At 39.0% G+C, this 26,514-nt stretch overlaps 1 protein-coding gene and 1 long non-coding RNA gene across 3 annotated transcripts in view; one reads left to right on the top strand and one right to left on the bottom strand.

Annotated features, from left to right (window-relative positions):
- Positions 1–26,514, top strand: part of AMY3 (alpha-amylase-like 3) — a 292,967-nt gene that overhangs the window by 205,294 nt on the left and 61,159 nt on the right. The window lies entirely within an intron of this gene.
- On the bottom strand, positions 15,294–16,766 carry LOC149233591 (uncharacterized). 2 transcript variants are annotated; one of them, XR_016248238.1, is made up of 2 exons: positions 15,577–16,766; positions 15,294–15,423 (listed from the first exon to the last, which is right to left on the bottom strand). It is a non-coding gene; the product is annotated as an uncharacterized LOC149233591 (long non-coding RNA). The 2 variants fall into 2 exon arrangements; XR_016248239.1 differs by having other exon boundaries at positions 15,631–16,766.

Here is a 26,514-nt window from a genome sequence, read left to right as displayed (position 1 = left end):
TGCTACCACAAATCAACACTGCGTAGGGACTACGCAGCCCCATGTTTTAGCTTCTGTGTTGTCCCTCTGCGTCACAACTTGTGTGCTGTCTCTTCTATGCTCTGCTTCTTCTGCTCCTGCCTCTCGACTGCTGCTAATACCCTCTCTCCTCCTCACCTCCAACTCTTCCTCTAAATTGATTTCCTCTTTCCAAACTTCAACCAGTGAGGAAATCAATTTTACTCGGGTAACTGAGTATTTGTTAAGATAGTCTTCGGCAAAATCACATAACCAATCTTTTGTCGACGCGTTTCGAACCAACCAGTGTGGTTCATCGTCAGGACAAGTTGAAGAACCAATCCGGCTTAGCTAGATTAAATAGAGTGTGCAGAGACTCCAACAGCTATAATGCTAACGGCTAATTTGACCTAATGAACCTGGTCAAACTACTAAAATAGTTAATTAATATTTCTAGAAATAGTTAAAATAGGTAAATAAAGGAATTCATTTGTTAATTTAAGTATAATATTAATATTTTAATTATAATGGTCATTATATAATATATATTCAATGATTTAATATTATTCAATTATTATTTAAATAATTGAATAATAATAAATTAATTTAAAAATAGATATATTATTAATATTATTCCAAATATTAAGAGAATTAATATTTTAATTATAATGGTCATTATATAATATATATTTTGCGTGGTGTGATTTCCAAATGCCCATTGAAGTCCTTCTTATGATTCTCCAGTTGAGTATTCAACGGCCCAGATTAGATTCTAATCAATGGCTCAGATCATATTGACTTGATCCTCGTCTTCTTGTAGAAGTTTCACCCACAGTTAGATGAGTACCCTTTATTTATTTTAATTTCCTAAGTTTAGACTTAGGCACTCATAAAAAATAATTAATTATTTTAATAAAATTGTCTCTGGGTGGAATTTCCCAAAATGATTTCTAGGTATTGTGGAATGCATGTGTCTAAGTCTCCCTGTCAAAATTCGACACTTAGAGCACATCCGATGCTACTAGAAATCAACACTCCCTCTTAGAGAGGAATGTGCTCTAGCAATGCAACCTGTCGAAGCATCACCCTATTCTGTAACATCTCCCTCTGCGCTGTTGATGTTTGACATTACTGCGCACCAACTACTACACCACTGTTGCTGACCTTGCCACTGCCAACACTGCATATATACTACAGCTCCCTCTCATTTCCTGTCACTGTAACTGAGAAATCACCTGTCTTTGCTACTGAAACAAATTCTCTAACATACCCATTTGCTTTTTGAACTGAATGAACTTAGCTCTTCCTAGAGCCTTTGTGAGTATGTCTGCTCCCTGATCTCCTGTGAGGACATACTGTAGCTGTACTGCCCCACGCTGAACACAGTCTTTGATAAAGTGATATCTGATATCAATATGTTTCGACCAATCATGAAATACTGGATTCTCAGAGAGTTTGATACAACTCTGATTATCGTAGTAAATCTTGGTTGCTTCGATCTGTTTTCTGAACAAAATCACAAGCAATTTTCTAAGCAATATAGCTTCACATGTAGTTGTGCTTGTTGCCATATATTCAGCTTTTACTGAGCTCAGAGATACCGACTTCTGTTTCCTGCTGCACCAAGAGATCATTCCTGATCCAACACTGAAGCAGTGCCCAAAGGTACTTTTTCGGTCTACTGAATCACCTGCCCAATCTGCATCTGTGAAACATCCATCCAATTTGACATCATCTCCTTGGGAGTATTTCAACCCATATCCGTCAGTTCCACGCACATACCTAAGGATGTGCCTAGCTACTGCCCAATGCACGCTTTTCGGTTCCACCATGAACTGACTAAGGGTGTTGATAGTGAAGCAAATGTCTGGCCTAGTGTTGACCAGATACATGAGCAACCCATTGAGCTGTTTGTACAAGGTGGGGTCCACCTCCTTGTCTCCTGATACATCTATTTTCTTCTAGTTGGTGATTATGGGTGTAGCCATGGGTCGACAATCTTGCATTCTGAATCTTTTTAGAATCTTGGGAGCATATCTTCCTTACCCAAGGAAGATCTCCCCATTCTTCTGCCAAACTTCCAATCCTAGAAAATAATGCATCAACCCCATATCCTTCATGTCAAATTCTGTTTCGAGATTCTTCTTGCAGTCTTGTATGAGCCTAGATGACCCTGTTAGAAACAAGTCATCCACATATAATACTGGAATAAGTGGCTGATTCTCTACCATTAAATAATAGAGATTGGGATCAACCTCACTCTTGACGAATCCTAACTGCTGCAAGTAACTATCAATCCGACCATACCATGCTTTGGGTGCCTACTTGAGCCCATACAGGGCTTTCTTTAATTTGCATACCTGAGTTGTCTTTTCATGAGTTTCGAAACCTTTGGGCTGTTCTATATACACCTCTTCTTCTATCACCCTGTTCAAGAATGCTATCTTGACATCCATATGGTGAATCTCCCATCCCATTTGAGTTGTTAGGGATATAACGGATCTGATAGAGGTATATCAGGCTACCGGGGTGAAGGTCTCTTCATAGTCTATTCCTTTTTTCTGTGCGTACCCTTTTGCCACGAACTTAGCCTTGTACTTCTTTATACTGCCATCTGTAGCATACTTGATTTTGTAGATCCACCTTAATCCTACAACTGTTTTATCCTCTGGTCTAGGTATTGTTGATTTTGGGTAGCATCGGATGTGCTCTAGCTCAAAACTTTTGTGGTGGGGCTAGAACACATGAGATCTCCAAGACCCAGAAATCGTTTAGAGAAATTCCATCCAGATGAGGAGTTATTAAAATAATTAATATTTTTAATGGGTTCGTAAGTCTAAACTTAGGAAAATAAAACTATTAATGGGTATTAATAAGAATATGGGTGAGAAACTTCTAAGTGACGAGGATCAAGTCTATTTTAATTTTAACCGTTGATTAGGGACTTAATCTCGGTCGTTGATTCATCAACATGAAAAGTATAAGAGGAGGCTTGAGGGTCAGTTGGAGAAACACTTGTGAGATCAGTGAGTTCGATTTTTCTGGGGCGAGGTTTGCAGCAGAGGGGCAAGGATAGTTGAGGTTGCAGGATCTTCTCTAGGACCTCGAATACACATCAGAGAGAGGCAAAAAGACGCCAGAGGAGGCAACACAGACCCAGGGAGACTTAGGTAGGGCCAGGAAGGGCCCATGCATTTCTAGCGCTGGGGTAGAGCCACCCTTCAGCAAAAATCCGAATTCAGCTGGGGAGTAGTAGGATCAACCGAGAAGGCTGAAGTCAGAGCTCTAGGAGGCAAAGAAAGCAGCGCAATGCTGACGTAGTGTCCCAGTGTGCTCCACGCAGCTACTGTGAAGGGGCAGCACAGTTGTAGTCGGGGACAGCCAGTCCAGTTGCTGGAATGGAGAGATTCGCCGGGTGAAGTGAGGTTGTTGAAGTTTCTAAGTTTACTTAGTTAGAAACCCTTCATGCTCTTTATCTGATTTATTCCTACCTACTTGTTATTTTTCCTTAATAAATTATTTACAAGGTAAATATTGAAAATAAACATCAGTGCATGCTCAACATATTACAGATTAACAACTAAAAGAAACAAGAACAAACAGACCACATGACCTCATTATTTTTGGACCAATGTCCCTGGAAAAACCTAATGTGGGAAAACTGGTGCAACTATCTGAGGTTTTCTTATTAAGTAATATCAGAGTACAATCTGGGTGCCGAAACTGGCCTACCCAACAGAGAATTTCCTTAGCAGCTATACCTCACAGTTTGAGAGAAATCTCCTGGCTGAAACCCCAGAAAATCCTTCTGGCAGTTCCTGAGCACAAAACTGCTCTGCAACCCCAGCGTCTGCCCAATCTGGACTACGTCAGCCCCTCTGTCTCACGCTGGCCCTGCGTCAGCCTTTCTTGGCCTGCGTTAGCCCCAAGAGGCCATGCGTCAGTTACGCTGGCCCCTTTGGTGCTCTGCGCATCACTTGGCTGTCTCTGCGTGGCCCTGCGTGAGCCCTTGCTGGCTCTGCGTCACTCTCCTTGGCTGCTGCACTGCTCTCTCGGCACAATCTTTGCCTTCTCTGTTTCTCTGTACTCAATGCCCCTCAATTGCTCTCCCAATCACTGATTCTACCTCTCTTAGCAAACCCCTCTCTAGAGAATGGAATGACTGATCACTCTAGTGTATTATCCAAGTGACTCTCAAGCCTCCTCTTATACTTTTCTTGTTGGCATCTCAACGACCGAGATTAAGTCCCTAATCAATGACTAAGATTAGATCTGGCTTGATCCATGTCTTTTGGACCACTCTAACACAGATTCATATTAATACACATTAATATTTTATTTTCCTTAAGTTTAGACTTAGGGACTCCATTAAAAATATTAATTATTTTAATATCTCCTGATTTGTTTAGAATCTGCCCAAACCCTTTCTGGGTATTGGAGATCTCATGTGCCCCAACCTCTCCACGAAATTTCATGGCTAGAGCACATCCGAAGCTACCCCAAATCAACACTCCCTCTTAGCGAGCACTGTGCTCTAGCAATACTCCTCACTGAGTATTACTCTGATCATCCGGCATCGATACCTGTGCTAATGCTAGGCCTTCCTACCCAACATCCTCTGCACTGCTGCCTCCTGTATTGCTGCCCATGGTTTTGCCACTGCCACTGCTGCATCTGTACGACAACTCCCTCTGCATCCGTGCTGCTGCTAGTTCTTTTTTCCAGCATTGCATTCACACTGCACCTCCTCTCATCATGCTGCCCACTACTGCACTGCAACTTAGTTACTGAGAAGGAAGTAAGTAATCTCCCAACTGACCTCCCTGTTGGGCTAGAAACACTCATTGATGCTAAAGCTCCCTCTGCCGCTAACAAGTGCTCCCTCTTTGACCTTTGCATTGCTGGAACAAATCCCGACATCTCGCACCGTTACACACCTCTTTGTGCCTTTCTGCACTAGTGCAACACTCCTGTGCCTCTCGCATTGCCGTAGCCTGCTAGCTCTGCGCTGTCTCGGGACTCCTGCACTATAGCTTTCTTTGCCGCTCCATCCGCATCCGTCTCTACCCACCTAGCCAGTCCTGCTACTCCTCTTCGGGGTTCCCGTAGCAAGGTCTAATCCAAGAGGCTAGGTACCTCAAGGATCCTGCCCCTCATCGCCTGTAGTCCATCTAACTACAGCTCGATGTCTCCCCACTTTCGCTCAAGTGGTGCATGTGCACTCATGGTATAGTCATCGTATGTCAAAACTTCCTTCTCTGCCCGTGCTGGCGCTGTCTTAGTCTTAGAAGACTCTCCCTTACTCTTCTTCCTTGGACATTGGGTCGCATAATGACCTAGCTCCCCACAGTGGAAGCACTTGATCTTGGAGAGATTTTTCTTCTTCCGCTTTCCCTCAGATGCTAGGGCCACATCCTCCTCTTCCTGCTTGACCTTGATCCCTTTGTTGCTGCTACCTGTCTTCGACTGCCGTCTGATCTCTTCTTAGTGAAGAGCTACCCACATCTCGTCCCAAGGTGGAAGTGCCCCTCTGTCCAGTATACTTTGGACAAATACTTCCCATTCTTCTGAGACAACATTCAGGGTTGTCCTCACCATCAGCTCCTGATCCGGTGTCACCTCTATAGTAGTCAACTGATCTTGGATCTCATTCGGTCCTCCGAGGAAGGTGTCAATTGGTTCTCCCTTCTTCATCGATATGACCTCAACTGATTCTCAAGTAGCATTCTTCTCTGCACAAAAGTATGCTGGTACAATTTCTTGAGGGCCTCCCACATCTCATATGCTGTTTCCTTCTCGGCAATGTGTGGAACTACATGGTCCTTGACCTCGTCAAGAATGATGCACTTGGCCCTCACCATTGCCTCCTCGTACATGTCGTTATCATTGGGGTCCACTGGGATAGCTATAACCTTCAAGGCAAAGTTCTTGACACAATTCCTGTCAAGCACTGATAAGATTCTGGCCTTCCAGATTGAGTTCGATGCTTCGTCTAGTCTATCCTGTCTCTTACCCTATGTAATGCCATGACGCTCCTTTACTTCCCTCCTGGAAGTTCTCTATTCGACTCCTTTGAGTCTCTACTTCCGGTTTGGAAATTCTCTTCTGGACTCCCTTTGAGTCCTGATTTCCCTCCTGGAAATCCTTCTGCCGCTTGTCGAGATGACCCCTACTCTGATCGTCTTGTGCAACTGCACTGCTGATCCGGGTTCCTCGGCTAGAAACCCTCGGTAACAACTCCTCTGGCCCTGTTCTGTCAGGTACTGTTCTGACTACAGTACCCAGCTTCACTCTGCAATATTCCTGCAGCCTTCTAGACCCCAGCAACTGCCTCTCTGTGAACTGCGTCAGCCCCTCTTTGCCTCACGCTGGCTCTGCGTCACCCCGGATGGGTCTGCGTCTGCACTGGGATGCCCTGCGTTAGCAACACTGGGCTCTCTGAGGCTCTGCACAATTCCCGACTTCTTCTGCGTGGCTCTGGCTAGCTCTGCGTCACACTTCCTTGGCTTCTGCGCTGCTAGAAAGAACTTCTGTCACCTTGGGACAACTGTTTTCTGCTGCTATTGCTCCGCTCGGTTGATGTCTTTTAGTCCTCCTGTGATCTGCAATCATGCTCTGATACCATGTTGAAGTTTCTAAGTTTACTTAGTTTGAAACCCTTCATGCACTTTATCTGATTTATTTCTACCTACTTGTTATTTTTCCTTAACAAGTTATTTACAAGGTAAATACTGAAAATAAACACTAGTGCATGCTCAACATATTACAGATCAACAACTAAAAGAAACAAGAACAAACACACCACATGACGCCATTATTTTTGGATCAATGTCCCCGGAAAAACCCAATGTGGGAAAACCGGTGCAGCTATATGAGGGTTTTCTGATTAAGCAATATCTGAGTACAATCTGGGTGCCGAAACTAGCCTACCCAACAGATAATTTCCTTAGCAGCTATACCTCACAGTTTGAGAGAAATCTCCTAGCTGAAACCCCGAAAAATCCTTCCAGCAGTTCCTCAGCACAAAACTACTTTGCAACCCCAGTGTCTACCCAATCTAGATTGCGTCGGCCCCTCTCTGTCTCATGTTGGCCCTGCGTCAGCCTTTCTTGGCTTGCGTTAGCCCCAGGAGGCCCTCTGTCAACTCTAGGAGCCTCTGCGTTAGCTACGTTGGCCCCTTTGGTGCTCTGCACAACACTTCGCTGCCTCTGCGTGAGCCCTTGCTGGCTTTGTGTCACTCTCCTTGGCTGCTGCGCTGCTCTCCCGACACAATCTCTGCGTTCTCTATTTCTCTGTACTCAATGCCCCTCAGCTGCTCTTCCGATCACTGATTCTACCTCTCTTAGCAAACCTCGCTCTAGAGAATAGAATGACTGATCACTTTGGTGTATTCTCCAAGTGACCCTCAAGCCTCCTCTTATACTTTTCCTGTTGACATCTCAATGGTCGAGATTAAGTCCCTAATCAATGGCTAAGATTAGATCTGGCTTGATCCATGTCTTTTGGACCACTTTAATACAGATTCATATTAATACATATTAATATTTTATTTTCTCTAAGTTTAGACTTAGGGACTCCATTAAAAATATTGATTATTTTAATATCTCCTGATTGTTTAGAATCTATCCAAACCCTTTATGGATATTGGAGATCTCATGTGCCCCAACCTCTCCACCAAATTTCGTAGCTAGAGAACATCCGATGCTACCTCAAATCAACAAATTTCACTTAGGTTTTTGCCAGTATATTTTTATCTCTGTAATTGGATTGCTGAGAGGGCATCCAGAGTTGTATTCAGAACTACTGCTTAATAATATAAAACCCTTAGAGCTGGTGCACCGATTTTCCTGCATTGTGGTTTTCCGGGGTGTTTGTCCAAAAATAACGGTGTCCCTTGTGTATTTGTCTCGTTCTATTTTCAGCTCATGATCTATATATATGTGTAGTCTGCAATAGTGTTTTCATAGCTGTTTAAATAATTAAATAACTTGTTGAATGTAAAAACAAGTAGGAGATGATAAACTAGTGATTGCAGTAGGATTTCTGATGTGTAGATTTAGAATTTTTCACAGGTACTACTTCCCAGACATCATTCATCATGATAGAACTATACTCTTCTACCATGGCATCCACCCAAACTTGGTGTTGAACGGCTTTCCGAAAGCTAGAGGGTTCTTCAACCTGTGCTACCAAGGCCTGTTACCTGTCAGGCTGTCTACGTTGCCTCTTCTAGGTTCTAGGAGCTCCAACAAACTCCTCTGCGTCCCTTAGTGTTTGCCGTACTTCCCTGCTGGTTCTACCATGGGTGGTGGGAGGCTCAATCAACTCCTCCTCATGATCCTGTTGTTCCATCTACTGAGAATTATCTGGATTTCCTTCCTCTGAGGAAATACTGGTACTGGTCATTGTACTCGATCCAGGTGTTTCTCCTCCTGCCTATCCTCCTTGCTGCCCTTGCTGCTGTTAGTCTAATGGAACATCTACTGACTGACTTTCTGCTGGTATCTCTCGAGATTTTCTGAAAGCTCTCTCCTCCATGAACTTCGCATCGCGTCTTACTACAATCTTTCTGCTGCTAGGAATGTAGATTCTGCATGCCTTTGAGGTCTCGCTATATCCTACAAGGTACCCCTTTTTTGCAGTCTGATCTAGTTTACTGTGCTTCTCGTTTGGAATGTGACAATATGCCACGCTTCCAAATATCCTAAGATGATTGACTTTCAGCTTCTTCCCTGTGAAGACTCCTTTGGGCGTTTTCTTCCCCATTGCTTTGTGAGGGGTTCTATTCTGGATATACACCGTCATGTTGCAAGCTTCTACCCATAAGAACTTAGGAAGATCCTAATCATACAACATAGCCTTTGCCGCTCCAACAATAGTTCTATTCTTGCGCTCTGCAACTTTATTTTGCTCCGAATTATAGGGAGTTGTCCATTCTCTCTTGATGCCCCCCTTTACTTGACTTTCAAAAAGCGCCATCAAAACTCATGTGCCACATCATATTTTTAGGCTCTATATTATCCTTAGGCAAATCTATAGGATCAGGAAGAACAACATAATTCCCAATGCTGGATTGCACCACAATAGGTTCTTCTAAAAGGTCCCTAGGATGGGATATTTCGTTCGAAACCTTTTCAACCTTGTTATGATCATCACATGGAACGGAAGAAGATGGAGACTTAGGAACCTGTTGAGGAAACACCTTAACCTCTTATGTGACCGAGTTATTCTGAATTGGCTTTTGATCATCCGACTAATAGGTACATTTATTTTTATCTAATTGATCCATTCTCCCAATGTGAAACCAGGATTAGCCTTAAGAAACTCAGAGGTTGATTCTCCTATGTCTTGGATAGGTGGTTCCTCAAGCCACTCTTCATCTTCATTTTCAATATTGCTTAAGTTAAGAGAATCAACACTACGACTATTCTTGATAATTTCCATCCAATCCTTTAGAGGCAGATGGAATTCCTTTCCAAACATGTTAATTTGAGGATCTGGGGGCCTTTGCTCTATGGGAAGATTTCTTCTAAGCCATGGCCCATTATTGTCCATAGGCTGAATATCCACCATTTGGAGTGTAAGTCACTCATTTGCTTGTCGTGTTTAATTTCCATTTCTTTAACCAATCTGGTTAATTCTTTCACTGTTTCTGATTCTTTTTCGATTTTGACCGGAGTTTTTTCATAACCAGGGATCTCTGGTTTACCTGAAGCCTTTTTATCTTTTTCTAACTCTTTAGCTGTGTTTTGGGCAGCAACTAAAGTGGCAGGGTGAGCCCGCCTTATCTCATATTGGACTTCTACATGGTAAGCCTCAAGATATGTTTCCAATACAGTTTTGTCAGGAGGCTTGTAATCCTGAGTCATGTCCCTTAGTAATTTGTTGAACCTTTGGTTAAATTCTACCACCGTTTCATTTTCTTTCTTCTTGATGGTATTGAATTCTTTCACCAAGTATTTCCCTTCCCTCTTATCCTTGTATTTGTCTTGAAAAGCATCAAGGAGGGTCCTTAGAGAATCAAAAGCATTATTAGCCTTGTCATGAAACTAGTCAATTGCACTACCTTCCAATGATAAGACAAACAATTTCATCTTGACATCTTCATGATTATAGTCTGTAGCATGAGCATATCTATGGAGGAATGAATTAAACTTCTTTATATGCTCTTCAACATTGATAACATTATTCCCCTCAAAGATTGGCAATCTGTTCATAGTTGACTCATTTGGCAAGTCGTGAGGATATCCCTGGATGTTGGTGAAATTGCAAGGACCATAATAGTCACCCATGATGTTTTGATTCAGAGGATTGATGAAAAGCAAATGGAGATCAAGGAGAGCTTCTTGTCTGAGAAAATTTAAACGATCTCTAGAATGTAACTTGTTTAACCGAGCTCTTAGAACCTTTTTAGGATCGGGAGTGGGGTTAACCAGGCTACCAGGATTCCTTCTAGAGTACGTTCTAGTGAATGGATGAATAAGTGGAGTCGCCACCCAAACCGGAAACCAACCTAAATGTCCAGGTGCTAAATGTGAAAATGAACAAGATGAGAAGATTAGTGAAAGGAAAAATGATAAGGTGATGAGAAGATGAAAAATGATGAGAGATAGGTGCCAACAAATGTTGTGGCATTGAGGAGACAATGAATGAAGAATGAAAGATCACGAGATGATATGATGAAGGAGGATGTTGTTGAAGCGCCGAGAACATGTCAAACTTATCCTCGGCAATGACGCCAAAATATGTTGTTGCCCAAATTGTACAGGTACCACGACAACGCTCAGGACAAGGGTTATCACTTTGATCCTCATCCACTCCGTTCTAGCTGTTTCCCAACAACAGGGTATGGAGGGGTAGTCCCTATGCAATGAAGTGAAGAAAAACAAGTTGAGAATCAACTTACATTGGAGACACCGTTGAGTGGCCTAGCCAAATGGTTGAATTTAAGCAAAGATTGTTGATTAAATTAGATTTTTCTATTACGAGACTAGTGCCTTAATGGAGTCACAAACTTTTCCTTCTTATGAATTGAAACCAAATGACCGGATGGACACCCGTTGCTTGAATGATTAACTAACCTATATGATTTGCAAATTATAGGACCTATGTGAGATGCAATGATCTTGGTAAATTTTAGTTAAATGCCTAGTGTAAGTGGAACCTTCCTTTAACTATTTTGAAGCTGGGCTCCAAGGTAGGTTGTGGGAATGAGGCTAACAGGAAGCAGGCTAGGGCCTGATTAACAATACCTTTTGTTAGGATTCTATCACTTGATGCCCTCGGCGTTGCAGACATTGTGGCTTTGACAACTGCAAGGTCACCGGGTTAACCACCGAAGAGTTGCCGAGGCCCCTCAAGCTAGATAAGAAGGGTTGACCTATATCTTTATCAACCTAGCTTATGCTAGGAGGTAAATTTTTAATGCAAGTCTAGTAAATTATTAATGCAAGTCTAGATCTAGGATGCTTATGCAAGAGATTATGAGTGAGATTTATTTTGAGTTAAGATTTTATTAAGTTGTTTAAGTAATTTGATTAGAAATCTTTGAAGGGTACTTAACAATAGTGAAATGTAAATCTTGAACAATATAAATTGCTTACGGATACAAGTGCGAATTTCAACAATGTACCAAGATACCCAAGATGCCAAATGCTAACAGTAGTCAATCAAGATGCTGATCACAGATTTTGCGAATTTCAACAATGTACCAAGATACCCAAGATGCCAAATGCTAACAGTAGTCAATCAAGATGCTGATCACAGATTTATGACAGTTTATATCAACGATACTGCTTCAGAAAATTCAGATTTACCAATGTATAACAACAGTGCGTAAACCACTTCATATAATGAAAATTACTCAACACGTTGAAGCATAAAGTTTCCAATATGACCAGCAATGCAACTTAGTCTCTTTAGCACACTTTACGATGGTGTATTCAGTAAGATTTAAGATCTGATTTTAAGATTATAGCAGTAAGTAAAGGCAAATCAGCAAAGATAAAAACTGCCCAAGCTAGATATCCAATATGCCCAAAAATAGCAAAATGCACCAAAAGTTGAAAATTTCAAATTTAGGGCTCTAGGTGAGTTTTCCTTAGCAATTTTCAGATCTGATATGAATATTACAGCGATGAATTAACCACAGATCAACAAATTAATCCAACCATAAACGATTGCCAAATACTTCTAAAAATAGAAAATTTCACCCAAACATGAAAAAATTAATTTTTGAGTTTTTTAGGGAATACGATTCAAAAAATTTAGAACTAATAAACTAATTACAGCATTAAGTTAGTGTAACGACCCATTTCAACTTACAAGTAACATAAAAATATTAGCATGTATACGAGGCATGCATATGATAGCTACATATGCATGCATTGCATGCACTGCACTAGTATGCATACTAACTTATTATGAAAATTCCCAAGTAAAAGAAAAAAATGAATTAATTATTGAAAGCATTGTAGTAGTGTTCATACCAATTTAATTATATGAAGTGTTTATGTATGGGGAATAAATTAAATAGTAAAATAATTAATTAATACCTTATTTATAATATATTAATTCATTTTCATTAATACCATTTAATTAAATAATAAATGAATAAATATTATTAGGCCCAAGATAATTAACTTATCCTTTGGCATGTCATGTTAAGTACTTTAAAAAAAAAAGATCCTCTTCCTAAAGTCGGTTGAAGCGATAAAGATCAAAATACCATTTATTATATATTTAAATTCTTTATCAAAATACCATTTATTATATATTTAAATAAAATATAATTTAATGTACAATAAAGACAACCGACTGGAGTAATGGGAATTTAAAAGGATAAGGACAAGGCTGATTGGAGAAAAAAAGGGTGGGATTTCTTCGGAGGGAAGGATCCTTTCCTATATAAGAAAATCTAAGAGGAGAAGGACCTGGGGGGGAGATGATTAAATGGAGATGGCGGGATGGAAATTTGGGAAGGAAGCAAATGAAGAATCTGGGAGAGGAATGTGAAATAACGAATGAGCTTTGGGGCTCCGATATAAATCTAGGAAAATTGAGACTTGTTCTTGGAAGTTTTGGGCACGGGGGCCAAAAGGTTTCACTTTTGAAGCCTTTTGGGTTTGGGGTCCGGAAAGACCGATCCCAGACAGGCGGGGAGGAAATTGGTTGGTTTGGTATCCAGAGAACAACATCATCCAGGGACCGACACCAACTCAGAAAAACCAGGTAAGTACATACATCTAATTTGAATTGTTTAGTCATAAAATTGGAAGGTATATTCTGTACATTCTGCTAGAAATGAAATTTTATGAAATTGTAAATACAGTAGGTTAAAAATGAATTTAAATAGGAATGAATTTAAATGGACAGGCATATACTGTTAGAAATATTTGTAAATTATAATATCAGTCTTTACCATTTGTAAATTATAATACCAATCTTTACATATGGTATCAGAGCTAAATTCAAACACTTGGGACCTTGGCGGCTACCATCATATAGTTGGAATTATAATAGTTGGAATTATATTAAGGTCTGAAATCACCTTTCAAATTAAGAATACGTTGTCACCTCAGTAATCCGAAATCATCAAAAGTCTATGCATTTTCTGTGGATAGTCAGATCACGGAATAAAGAGACATTTGAGGGCTAGTTAGCTAGCAAGTAAAGGACCTAGTGCCGAGTTGATTAAAGGCACTGTAAGCATAGTTAACAGGATCAACTTGAGGCTACAGTCACAAAGGACCAAGACCGAACTACGGAAGATCTGTTACAGTCATATATATAAAGCCTGAATGGTAGACAATGGTATAGTAGCGGAAAATATGTATCCAAATGTCGTCCCAACATTTATAGTTCTGTGCATAAACAAATGACCGAAAATTCTAAGTTAAGACTTTGGAGCAAGCATACCAATTTTCAGAAAGGAAGTTGTTATTATCTGTAGTTTGTATTCATAAGAATCTAGGCATCTATATAAATAAGATCCGAGCCCATGGTAGCGAAGAAACCAATCATATTCCATCAGCAAAGAATTTTCCATACTGATAAATAAAAATTTCTGCTTTCGGTCAACTTCAGTACTTGCTTCTTTGTTATATCCTGAAGTTGTCATAAACAAAATTGTGATTATTCGTTGCTTGTCAGAAACAAAATTTTAATTGTTATCCTGTCACAGCAAGAAGTTTCCAGTCGATGTAAACATCATAATAACCTGTTAAATTAAAACAGTGAAAATATATATTAGTGTTCAAAAATTCATAGCTTCAGAAGCCCAAGAACGAGTGAGATCAGACACCTTAGCAAATATTATCTGAAGATGAAATTCACAGATGCAAAAATGCTAGTGCAATATTCAGACATGATTTTCTATGGAAGATAGCAGCGTGATTTGTGCTACATAGACCCAATTTGAAGGAAAGAATTATTGCATAGGCAGAGCAGATGCTTGAAGTGTGAAGGAAATCCGAAAATCCATACCCTATCAGACATTTTTTTTGCAGCAGTAGAACAGTTTTCTGTAGCAATGCAAGTGTGCCTTGCAGCGAAAAAATAACAGTCCAGCAGAGGCAAGTTGGAAGAAAAATACAACATGATAGAGCTATTTTCTGAAGATTATTTTTCATGAAGCAGAACTCAAAGTTAACAAAAATATTTCAGCATATCTAAACAAAAAAGTCTCAAACGGAGTTGAAATGATTTTTTAGAAATGATAGAATAATGGACATATTAGAACTGAAACACACAGCAAGCCAGAATCACAAGTCATGATCAAAATTCGACAACCTATTCAGAATTATAATTTTAATTTCTGTGAGGACAGATTAATGGTTTATCCCCATAGTTTGGGAAGCAAAGATGGAAAGAGAAATAATTAAGCAGAAAAACGAGTTCATTTTGACACTGAAAAGAAACTCACTTTGAATCATCAGTTCAGGTAAATCTTCTGTCAGGAACCGGAGTTGGATTACTCCACCTGTCAACTTTCAAGGTGAATCCAATCCCACATGAATTCTGCCTTGAAAAATGGATATGATGGAAAGCTAAAAATAAATCATATGGTGCTTTACAATATTGCGATCATCTTTAGGGGTAGCAAGTGCCCAGGGGGAATCATCCTGGATCCCGAAGGACAGTTGGAAACTGAGCATGATGACATTGAAGGGGTGAACTCAAGAAAGAGACCATCAATAAGAGACCCCGGTTCTTCAGATTTAGTACAGAATGACTGTGTTGGAGTCCCTGACTATGTTAAGAATCCCTCTAAATACATACACTATACATTGGATTGGTCAGATGAGGACAACGACAGAATGAACATGCAAGCTTTTAAAGATTTTTCTCAGCTGGTAAAGTCATCTGGCTTTGCATCGGCACAACTGGATAATCCTGTGGAGCAAATGAAGTCCGTTACCTATATTCCTGAAAAAAGAAAAAAAAAACAGCATGCTTTGAGAAAATGAGAGAGAATTCAGATGACACAACACAGCATGCTGTGAGAAAATGAGAGAGAATTCAGATGACACAGTGAATTGTTAGACTACAGAGAAGGTTTGAAGTAAAAGGCTAATAAACCTGCTATTATTCCTACTGGTATTGCTGCTAGTCAGGCAACAGAAATTGATCTACCTGCAGTTAGTAATGCCGTAGGTGAATTGGAGGAATTGCGGCAAGCTTATGAGGTTCTAAGGTTTCAATATGTTACATGTTTCGGTTTTTAAAGTTTAAGGGCCATATGAGGCGACGTCTGGAGGGCCAAGTGGAAGGGTCGTAGTCCCTCCACATTTCATTTCATAATATTCACACATCAAGCGAATTAAGGGAAATTGAGAGAAGTTTTGCTGATTAGTGGCAGTGACTCACATGAGTTTAACACGTTGATGACGCAGAGACGTTTAATGCCTTCCAAACCTTGTAAAGAATTTTGACATAATTTGCCCACTTATATTCCGGAGGCAGGTGAGAACAAGTCCGACAAAACAAGTCACGCATTTTTTTTATCAATTTGGTAGATTGCCGTTGTTTTCAAGATAACGGATTAGACCCGAAACATGGTATCAATAGTCTATTTTTTAATTTTCCCCAGTTATATTTTAGGATAAGTTTGTTTAGAATCTAATCGAAAGGCGCACTACAATTAATTTATGTATTGGTGGTGCTTATTTTTTTTAGTTTATATTCTTTCGAAATTTTTGCGAGCAATATGATTTTTATTTTAAAATATGTTTTAATGTATAGATACAATATTATTAAAAAAAAAAAAAAATCGTGAAACAACATAGATATCAGAATATGATTTCAACCCTATCAAAATTTGTGCTTCGATATGGATTTTCTAGTCGTCATCTGGAAACTTTGCCAGATGACTTCTGTCATCTGCAGTCTTTGGAGCACCTGAGCTTAATCAACTGCAGGTCAATGAAGTCGCTGCCGGATTGTTTTGGCAATTTAACGAAACTCCAATATATTGACCTGTCCAGTAGTCAGCAGTTGAATATGCTTCCAAATTCCTTTGGGAAGTTATGTAACCTCCGGCAGCTTAATTTAAACTGGTGTGTTTCATTAACAGGGCTTCCAGATTCCTTTGGAAACTTGAGGAACCTCCAACAGGTTAATCTCTGATAGATTTTTATAGAAAAAATTACGTGAGCTCATAAATTTTCTGGCGTAAGGTTTCTGTAAAATTTTGAGGTCAAATAATGTCTTTTTGTCTGTTCCTCCGTACTCTGCGCGGCGTCTTAATATTGTTGCATCAATAATAAAATTGCCACCTTTCTCATGTTTATATAGCTCAGTGTGAACTTAGATTCAGTGGACCGTGACCGGCATTTAAGAATCTTTATATATTTTCTTAATAACATAATCACACGTCTATGTGGTTTAAAGGGTGATTTCAGTTCGTTGAGTTGACTAAAAATTAATTTTAAACATAGTTGGTGATTTAACATTTTATTTATGGCTTCGAGATTTTTTTTTATTTAAAAGATATATTATTTTTATTTAAAAAAAAAAAACACGTGCCAATTCAAAATTGAATATAAAAAAATTAGACCTCCTTCCTATGAAATTATAAAATTTACCTTTTGACACACTAAACGATACCTTAATTATATAATTATAAAAAAAATATGGGAAAAACAATATTTTCAACTTAATCATTCCGTAGAACCATTTTGTATGACCGATGACACATGCACTTGATTATCAATTAGCAAAAACTGAAATACTCTAAATGTTCTAAAAACATCTTAACATGTCTATGTCTTCATTTTGAAGTGGTGCATTGTCAGGAAGTCGGTTTAGAAACAACTACTGTTTGAATGAAACCATTGGGAGTGGAATATTTTATATTTATATATTCCGGAATTCATTGATATATTTTCGAGTGAATTTATGATTTCTTTTTAATTTTAAAATATATTTTTAATATATAAATAGATTTATTATTATGAAAAATTTTGGAATAATATAAAGGTATAGACAAATTAATTGGTGTGGAATTTAGTCTCAATCAAGTTAAAAATTTAAATATCATGAACAATTTTAGATTTAATATACCAACCATGTCATCATGGTTTTATCCAGCCACAACGTGCTTCGGAGTTAATCTGAATCTGAATTTTCTAGTTCTCCAATCGGTTACCATCCTCAATGGAGACATTGGAACCCTGAGCAAGATGACACGCACGCATCGAGAAATGGCCCAATTATTTTCATTTTTACCATCATAAATGATACAATTCGAAATGGAATCGAGTTTAAAAAAAAAAAAAAATGAAAGTGAAAATTTGGAAAGGAACAAATTTATAATAGTATGATATATAACTATGATTTCCAGGGAACTATATATATAAAAGTAGAGTGAAAATAAATATGTTACAAAATATAAAAGAATATAGAGTATATCTTTAATAGTTAAAGTAAATATAAAAAGCAATGAGGGCATAAATAAACAATAAACTAATGTATACTCTATGGTAATTGAAGAGATAAGGAGAATCATAAATAACAAGGTCAAGGAAAGTGAAGAAAAAGAAAGCAACCATCAAGTAAAAATATATATATGTGTGTGTGTGTGTGGAAATAGGGAGTAATGTTAACAAATAACACTAGTTGCAAAGTGGGGAACTATAAAAGTGAAGTAAAAGTCGAATAAGTTACAAGATAGCAGTACAGAAGGGTGTCTAAAGGGCTTATAATATGATAATTGATACATGAAAGATAGCTGAAGTGATTGTTGTATAGGGAAAACTTGATACAAAATGATAAGGATAATAAGCGTTAATACATAAAGAATATAAATTTATTAGCAATATCATTATAGGGAAAGTGTATAATAGATAAGGGGAAAAAAAAAAAAAAAAACTTTATTTTATCTTTACTTTATTAACCATATTCTCGAGACTGTCATTTTGAAATTTTCCATAGCTATGAAAAGATACATAGGAGTATGTTATTTCAAATTATTATGGTTTATTATGTATGTTTACTTAAATCTGCGTGTATTGTTGATTTATGGATGCCCACATGAATTATGTTAGGATGAAATTTCTACATATGATGTCTTACTTATGAGCATGTGTGACTTTCATAAAAAACCATAGATTTCTTATCATTGATAAAATGGATATAATAATAGTGATCATACTTTACTATTTTGATGTGAAAGTTAATTGTAGGTATATCAGCTAGACATAGCCAAGTATGTCATATAAACTTAAAATATATACCATAGGTATCAACAAAATATAAAATGCTAGGAAAGGGTTATTTGAATATATTTAATTATGAATATATCAATGCATATGTTATGATGTGTGGACAAGTATTTATGTTGCAGATGTTTTCATCACCCTGATACGCTATACAAGCTCTGGTTAAATCCCGATACCAACCCAACCATGTGATGACAAAACTTCCAAGAACAATTGAGGCTCAATCAGGTTCCATGATAGGGTGTTCAGCTTGATCCAACTAGGAGGGGTGGAGGTGTTGCCCACCGTTTATCCTCCAAAACCTGGAGTCATGGGAGGACTGTGCGAGTTACGCTCCCCTAGACGTGTGATGATGACTGCCGGATGCCTACAAAATATATAGGTCGATACAATCGACGCTATCACCCTTGAGGTTTATGAATGGTTAGATCGGTATAGCCGATGCCATGGCATAATCCAGTAGAGGACGGATAGGATGGGAGTGGAAGAGATTAGGAAGGATAGGAACTCTGTTGGGGCAGAGCATGAATGTTCAAAATAAATTTTAAAATTCTTTTCATTACAAATAAGTATTCAATCGCGGAACGCAATCCTTACATGATTATACTAAACACTAAAGTAATTACCGATATACTATATAAACTCTAACTTCGGGACGAAGTGTTTTGAAGGACGGGTGTATGTAACGACCCATTTCAACTTACAAGTAACATAAAAATATTAGCATGTATACGAGGCATGCATATGATAGCTACATATGCATGCATTGCATGCACTGCACTAGTATGCATACTAACTTATTATGAAAATTCCCAAGTAAAAGAAAAAAATGAATTAATTATTGTAGTAGTGTTCATACCAATTTAATTATATGAAGTGTTTATGTATGGGGAATAAATTAAATAGTAAAATAATTAATTAATACCTTATTTATAATATATTAATTCATTTTCATTAATACCATTTAATTAAATAATAAATGAATAAATATTATTAGGCCCAAGTTAATTAACTTATCCTTTGGCATGTCATGTTAAGTACTTTAAAAAAAAAGATCCTCTTCCTAAAGTCGGTTGAAGCGATAAAGATCAAAATACCATTTATTATATATTTAAATTCTTTATCAAAATACCATTTATTATATATTTAAATAAAATATAATTTAATGTACAATAAAGACAACCGATTGGAGTAATGGGAATTTAAAAGGATAAGGACAAGGCTGATTGGAGAAAAAAAGGGTGGGATTTCTTCGGAGGGAAGGATCCTTTCCTATATAAGAAAATCTAAGAGGAGAAGGACCTGGGGGGGGAGATGATTAAATGGAGATGGCGGGATGGAAATTTGGGAAGGAAGCAAATGAAGAATCTGGGAGAGGAATGTGAAATAACGAATGAGCTTTGGGGCTCCGATATAAATCTAGGAAAATTGAGACTTGTTCTTGGAAGTTTTGGGCACGGGGGCCAAAAGGTTTCACTTTTGAAGCCTTTTGGGTTTGGGGTCCGGAAAGACCGATCCCAGACAGGCGGGGAGGAAATTGGTTGAGGAAATTGGTTGGTTTGGTATCCAGAGAACAACATCATCCAGGAACCGACACCAACTCAGAAAAACCAGGTAAGTACATACATCTAATTTGAATTGTTTAGTCATAAAATTGGAAGGTATATTCTGTACATTCTGCTAGAAATGAAATTTTATGAAATTGTAAATACAGTAGGTTAGAAATGAATTTAAATAGGAATGAATTTAAATGGACAGGCATATACTGTTAGAAATATTTGTAAATTATAATATCAGTCTTTACCATTTGTAAATTATAATACCAATCTTTACAGTTAGCTACAAATCAACAAGCTAAAATGACTCAATATGCTGCCCCAAAGGTCTAAAAATAGTAAGTTTTTGCCGGGAAATTGAAAATCCAAAATTTTTAGTCCTTATCAAGTATATACTTCAGAAATATTTCAGACTTAAATTTCACAGCTATGTAGAAAATTCCAATAAAGAAAAATGTTAGATCTAGGTCAAATTAGAGATGCCCAAGTGGCCAAAATCTGTGAAAACTTAGATTTTTCAATTTTAATCAGTTTGACCAATTAGAATACGATTTTAGGGCCTAGAAACTAATGATTTAACTGCTGTAATGAAACTGAAGCAAAATAAGGGTTTGGAGGTCAAACCTTAGGCTCAAGGCCTTGAAGATCCCACCGTTGAAGTTCGTTGAAACTTTGAGATTACCTTGACGCTTGCTAGATATGAATTTTAAGGCCTTAATCCTACAAAACCGTCAAGTATTTAGCCTTAAATCTTCAGATTAGGGTTTCAGATCAATTTTGGGGCAAAAGAGGCCAAAAATTTGAGAACAAGGTCAAGGGAAGCGAATTTGCAGGGTTAAATGGGCTAGTATGATAGATCAGGTCACAAGGAGGTTGGAAATGGCCAAAAGGGCCACACTTTGCCCTGTGAGGCTAACGTTTTGGAAATAGGGGTTATGGGGCTAAGGCTAAGGCCTAGGGCCTAAACACCACAAAAAATAGGGCCGCAAGCTTTTAGAGGGTTGCGGCTTAGGGTTAGAGGAGAGGAGGCCGGGGGAGGAGGGCCGAGGGGAGAAAGGAGAGGGAGAGGGGAGGAGAAGGCTGGACGAAGGGCCGAGGAGGGGATGAAAGGGAAGCCGTAGCCCCTAAGGGTCACGGCTAGCCCTGAGAGGCCAAAAAACTAAGACGTAGAGGGCAAAAGGAGGGACGCTGAGGGTTTGGAGGGCCGAACTGGGCTAGAAGCTCTTAAAAGTTTGAAACCCTTGGTCCGAATTTTTTTTATGCTTCAGCGCTTTGGTTTTCAGAAAATTCTTCTGTGGGAACCCTGTAAAAAATTCCAAGAGACTAGATCTTACCCTCAAGGGCCTAGATCTAGCTCTTCTTCTACTTAACTCCTTGATCTAACCTGTAAAAATGAAAATAGAGACACCCAAACCCCAAATATATATATATATACAAAATAAATCTAAAACCCCAACCCGAAATAGAAAAATAAATTACAATTTAAATTGACAATTTTATTTACAAAATATACATGGGTTTTCAAATGGATTTTGAGAAAATAATTTTTTTATGATATTTTTTACTTGAAAGAATGGTTAAAATGCTTCAGAAAAATTAATGATTCACTATAGCCCAAGCGAAGATTAAATCCACCATATAAAAACTAGAGATCCAAGCAACAATGATTCTTGCCCAAGTTTGTGAACTTGGAGGCCAAGGACTGAAGTACCTGCAAGCACTATGAATTTATCTCAAAATAATTTGTTAGATCAGATGGGAAATCAAAACACCTAAGGTTAACCAAAAAATATCAATAGTATGGTTTTATCTCCATCTAATGATAAAAACAAATCTTATCAATATTCTGCACAACATAGAGATGCTCATAGTTAGCACATACCACAAATCAATAAGCAAGAACACCTTGAATTTCACCCCAAAGTCTTTTATTATGATAGAAAAAATAGTTCCTAGTGGGACAATAGTTTACACAATGCTTCAGCAGAAATTTTAGCCAGAGATCAAGATGACTAGAGACTCAAATGACTCTCTAATTTATAGATAAATCCTCCAAATGGAAAAATAACGGCTAGTTTCTTTGATCCTTGTCAAAATAATCTTGGCCATTGATAAATATTTCAAGATCTTTTAATCTTGGCCCCTGATTTCTTATTTTTGAGGAATTTTCGAATTTATCATTTAATTCTACTTTAATCAGCTCAAAATTAATTATCTAGAGCTAATTTGTTCAAACTTTGACTTTGAATTAGCCACCAAGGTCCAAAGGTCCAAATTTTCTGAAAAAAATACAATATTCCCTTGGTGGAGGACTTTTAAAAATTGATTCTTTCAAGACCCACAAATTTTTCATTTTGGAGAATTTATTTTCCTAGACAATTTAATTTCGACTTAATTAATTAATTTTCTAGATTAGGATTTAATTTTATTTTGCCAGAAAAATTAATTAATTTATACATGAGGGGATTAATTATTTTTTCAACGCTTTAATACATATGTTTTTTCATTTACAAGAATCAAAGAGGGAATATACATTCGTCTTAGACCCTCAAGGCACATAACCTTTCTGCGACTCAATATGATCTAGTAAACCAAGTGATTTGTAATAAAATAATTTAGCGAATTAGCTTAAATTATTTTCAAACCACTTTTACATCAAACTCGACTAAAACACTTGGACTCACCTAATAATTTGACAATAAATTTCACCATAGCTTTGGGGGTTTAAGCTGGAGGGAAAAAACTCTATTGATTAGTCGTGTCGAAAAACACAAGCAATTAGTGAGGTTAAAAAACCTCCTAGGGTGGAATTTGTCATCAAATTATAGGCTTACCTGGGTTGTTACATAGACTTGTGGTTTTACTAATATCATTTACAATTTATAACTTGCAGAATGGGATGACTATGACACATAGACTGCTGATATGTGATGCGATCCTTGTTGAAAAAATTGGGACTTCTGCTTCCTTAGAACATTGACAATTTGAGTGCAACAGAGCCCAACTTCAAAATAGTTAAGGGTGTTGAAATTTCTGAATCTAACACATCAGAAATCCCTACTGCATTATCTGGTTTATTTCACCTACTTGTTTATTCCATTAACAAGTTATTTATACATGTAAATACTGAAAATAAACACAAATGCAACCTTAACTCGTATAGAAATCAACAAATGAAATACTAGACAAATACACAAGGGACATCGTTATTTTTGGACAATCGTCCCCGGAAAAATCCAATGCGGGAAAACCGGTGCAGCGGTTTTGAGGGTTTTCGGAAAAATCCAATGCAGGAAAACTGGTGCAGCAGTTTTGAGGGTTTTATTATTATGCAGATTTCTTGACTAAACTAGGGTGCCGAACTGGCTCACCCAACAGAGATTGTTACATGACAGTAATACCTCTTCTCGGAGACAGATATTCAGCAAGTCTGCCCCACGAAAATCCTTCCGGCGTTTCTCCAAGGCTCTGCGTCAGCCCTGCTAGCCTCAACGTCACTCCTGAACCCTCTGCGTCAACATTTTGCCTCTCTCCGTCAACTCTCTGGCTTTCTGCGTCACCCATGTAGGCTTCTCAGTCTCTGCGCAACTCTAGCTGCCTCTGCGTCAGCCTCTTTGGTCACTGCGCTGACCCTTGGGCACTATCTCTGCCTCTCTGCTATGTACTCATTGCCCCTCGCTGCAACAGATCACTTGTTCGAATTTTCTCAACAAACCCCCCTCCAGAAAATCGAACTGACTAATCAATTTTATCTCCAGCTGACCCTCAAGCCTCCTCTTATACTTTTCCTATTGAGTCTTCAACGACCGGGATTAAGTCTCTAATCAACGGGTAAGATTATATTTGGCTTGATCCATGTCATTTAGAACATTCTCACCCAGTTTTATACTAATACCCATTAATATTTTAATTTTCCTAAGTTTAGACTTAGCAACCCCATTAAAAATATTAATTATTTTAATATCTCTCTAGACGGGTGGAATTTCCCCAAACCATTTTTGTGTCTTGGAAATCTTATGTGCCTTAGCCTCTCCACCAATTTTCATGGCTAGAGCACATCCAATGCTACCACAAATCAGGACTCCCTCTTAGCGAGGAATGTGCTCTAGTAATGCTCTACCACTGAACATCACACTGATCCTCCGCACTGGTACCTGTGATGATGCTTGGCTTGTTGCCTCACATCATCTGCTCTGCTGCTTCCTGTACTGCTGCCCATGGCACTGCCACTGCCACTGCTACATTTGTACTGCAACTACCTCTCAATATGTTGCCCATGCCGCCCCTACCACTGCCACTGCTAACTGCTTCATTGCAACTCAGTTATTGAGAAGTATGTTACTGATCTACCCAAAAATCTGACATCCTTGTCAGTCTGGAAGCCTTTTGATGCTGAAGCTACCTTTGCTGCTATCCTATGCTCCCTCTGCGTTGCTGCAACCACCTCTGTGCCTCTCGCACAGCTGCAACTTCCAATGCGCTGCTACATACCTCTGCGGTCTAGCACTGCCTTGTTGCTCCATCGCATCTTGCTCCACCCAACCTTTGTCATCCTGCTACTGTCGTTAAGGGCTCTCATAGCCGGATATGATCCAAGAGTTTGGGCACCTCAAAGATCTTGCCCCTAGTATGTAGTCCTTTTAATTACAACTCGATGTCTCCCCACCTTTTTTCTAGAGCTGCATGAGCACTCATGGCACAGTTGTCATCAGTCTCGACTTCTTTCTCCGCCTTAGCCGGAGCTGCCTTGGAGTCGGAAGCCTCTCCCTTGTTCTTCTTCCTGGGACACTGGGATGCATAATGACCCAGCTCCCCACAATGGAAGCACTTCACCTTGGAGATATCCTTCTTCTTCCTCTTCCCCTGCTGTCTCACAGATGCTAGAGCCGCATCCTCCTCCTCTTTCTTGATTCGACTTCCCTTGCCACTACTCCCTGCCTTGGTCAACCGTCTGATCTCTTCTTGGCGAAGAGCTGCCCACATCTCTTCCCATCCTGGAAGAGTAGCTCTGCCCAAAATGCCTTGGACAAATGTCTCCCACTCTTCGGAGATTGCATTCAGGGCAGTCCTCACCATGAATTCCTGATCGGGCGTGGCCCCAATGGAAGTAAGTTGGTCACAAATTTCCTGCAATCTGAGGAGGAATAGATCTATCTGCTCCCCCTTCTGCATTTGATACGTCCGCAGCTGATTTTCCAATAGCATCTTCCACTGCACGAAAGTGCCCTGATAAAAGGTCATCAAAGTATCCCACATCTCCTTTGCTGTGTTCTTTTCAGCAATATGTGGTACAACAAGATCCTTGACCCCATCAAGGATTATGCACTTTGCCCTCACCATTGCATCCTCATACTTCTCATTATCAGCTGGGTCGACTGGGATAGCCACGGTTCTCAAGGCGAAGCCCTTGATGCGATGTCTATCTAGGACTGCTAGGATCATGGCCTTCCAGATGACAGTTGGAAGCCCCATCCAATCTATCTTGATCCCTTAAGCTGTTCATTGCCATCTCTGCTCTTCTTCTGGACTCCCTCTGAGATTCGACTTTCCTCCTGGAAATCTCCCTCTAAGTCTTGATTTCCTTGCTGGAAATCTTCCCGTCAACTGTCGAACCGCTCCTCTCTAATCCTCTTTGCAACTGCAACTCGGATCTGGATTTCTTGGCTAGAAATCCGTCAAGGTAGGGACTCCCTCTAACTTGGATCTATCCCGTTAGGTTCTATTCTGATAGAAACATCACCCCACCAGCGTTCCAATCCACAATTTGCCCATAACTCCCTAGGCTTCGACAACTGGAGAAACTGAGCCTTCTAGCTTTGCGCAATCCTGACAAAGGGTGAATCACTCCTCTGGCCAACTGCGTCAAGCCTACCTCGCTGAGTTGGATAACGTGGCTCTCCGTGAGCTTCTTCTACCTCTCTTTGCCTTTGCACTGGCCCTCTCTCTGGATCGAAATGATGACGCAAGCCCTCTACGTCACTCCTTCTCTGTTGCCCTCTGCTTAGGAGCAACTCTGTCTCTCGGGATAGCTGCTACTGCTGCAAATTTCCAATATCATTGCTGGTGCCTTTAGTTCTCTTGTGGTCTACAACGCTCTGATACCATGTTGAAATTTCTGAATTTAACACATTAGAAATCCCTACTGCACTATTTGTTTTATTCCCCTTAACAAGTTATTTATACATATAAATACTGAAAATAAACACAAATGCAGCCTTAACTCATATACAAGTCAACAACTG

The sequence above is a fragment of the Pinus tabuliformis genome, chromosome J (assembly GCF_031772625.1).
Source record: "Pinus tabuliformis cultivar Carrire ecotype Pingquan chromosome J, CPIR1, whole genome shotgun sequence".
Classification (NCBI taxonomy): domain Eukaryota; kingdom Viridiplantae; phylum Streptophyta; class Pinopsida; order Pinales; family Pinaceae; genus Pinus; species Pinus tabuliformis.
This window is presented reverse-complemented; position numbering and strand designations above follow the sequence as displayed.